Source organism: Coregonus clupeaformis, chromosome 35 (genome assembly GCF_020615455.1).
Source record: "Coregonus clupeaformis isolate EN_2021a chromosome 35, ASM2061545v1, whole genome shotgun sequence".
Taxonomy (NCBI): Eukaryota; Metazoa; Chordata; class Actinopteri; order Salmoniformes; family Salmonidae; genus Coregonus; species Coregonus clupeaformis.
In genome coordinates, this window is record NC_059226.1 from 22,959,789 (window position 1) to 22,961,614 (window position 1,826).

General features: G+C 37.6%; 1 long non-coding RNA gene across 1 annotated transcript; it reads left to right on the forward strand.

The window, feature by feature from the left end:
* Positions 1-211: 211 nt before the first annotated feature.
* On the forward strand, positions 212-1,493 carry LOC121551952. The gene is made up of 3 exons (XR_005997121.1): positions 212-275; positions 820-868; positions 1,417-1,493. It is a non-coding gene; the product is annotated as an uncharacterized LOC121551952 (long non-coding RNA).
* The last annotated feature ends 333 nt before the right edge of the window (positions 1,494-1,826 follow it).

Sequence of the window (1,826 nt, forward strand, 5' to 3'; positions counted from 1 at the left end):
CCCAGGTTACTGGTGAGATGGTCAATCAAGAGCCTTGTCAAAAGGCCATCAAAACCCCCCTCAGAAATGAACCTTCTAAATGCTCAGAGACTAAAAGGTAAGCAACACATCATTCCTTTATTCATCACTGACTACATATAATGTCCCGTTGGCGTGGACAAAATGACAATTGTTGTGACTCTTTCGCCAGGTCAATGGATAAACCCTTTGGTAAACCTGGAGGAAGTGTGCCCGTAACCGACACCTCTGGAGTGGGAGAAACAGTGTATGACCAGGTGGGTAAAAACTAGAGCTCATTTATCTGTGGTCACAACTAAGGCAGGGGTCAGTGGTGATCCCAAGGCATCACTTCTTGGAATGTTTCATGCCATTTAACAGAGATGTACTATCATACATTAAGATATCAGTGCACTCCAGAGGGACTAAGTTAATAACAATCAAATGCACTTATTAAGCGCTTTATATTTCAGTCACTCTTATGCAGAACAACTTACAGGAGCAAATAGGGTTAAGGTTCTCGCTCAAGGGCAATTGCTTTTTCACCTAGTCGGCTTGGGGATTCAAACCAGCAACCTTTCAGTTACTCACCCAATGCTCTTAACCGCTAGGCTACCTGCCACTTTCTCATAGTCGCAACGCTATACAACATAGCCAACATCTAATCTAATCTATAAACAACATCAGTCAAAGGTAATCAGTGAAAACAACATACAGGAAGAGACCAAAATTATTAAAGAAAATGCATCTCAAACTAAAGCAATTGTGCTTTTGTGGAATGATTCCTTTGTTAACCTGTTGATTATCTATGTGTTTCTTCAGAGTGAACCCTCAACCAGTAAGATACCCCCTCTTCAAGTGAATATCCCAGGTAAAAAGCACAGATGTTTCAGATTTACATGTTCAGAAAAACAACGCAAAAATACTAGTTTTAGAAGTTGACAACGAGAAACTTGTAAAGTGATACTATATTTATTTATTTTCAAAAAAATGTAATACAAATTACTCAGTTAATCATAAGTCATACTATTGAATTATGAGAGACACTTGCAAGTACCCTTTGTTCCATGTACCATATGCATAGAGTAAGTAGACAATTTGCAATAGTCCTCTGTAGCTCAATTGGTAGAGCTTGGCGCTTGTAACACCAGGGTAGTGGGTTTGATCCCCGGGACCACCCATACGTAAAAATGTATGCACGCATGACTGTAAGTCGCTTTGGATAAAAGCGTCTGCTAAATGGCATAATATATTAGATTTTTTTCACCGACTGATACAACTCATTTGCATAACATCATTGGCTATAATGAGATTGAGATGAGATGAGATGAGATGTATTATTATTTAGATTGGAAGATCTGTGACTGCTGTTGGATGATTTGTGTATTAATTAATAAAATACTTTCCAATTGTTTCCAGGCAAAAGGAAATCTGATGAGACCCATGCAAACAAACAAACAAAGAAACGACAACGTGGTGCTGCTTCCAGAATAACTGAAACATTTGGTATGTGGATGGTGTTTATATGGACCACAATCATTTTAACCCTTTACACTTGTGGGAATTGACCTATATGGATAGGGCTTAATTGAAATGTTCTTACAGAAGAAATATGGAAAGCATACGCATAACTATGGTAGCAATTAAAAGGGAACAGTTAGGAGATTATGGGAAAATTATTAGACTAAAGGTGATGACACAACAGTACACCTGACACATGACTGAATTCAAACATTATACTGATTGATTTTATGTGCATTTTACATTTGTTGTACTATTTGCCGCATTTGTTGATAACAAAATCGAAAAAATAATCTGGATACATTTAG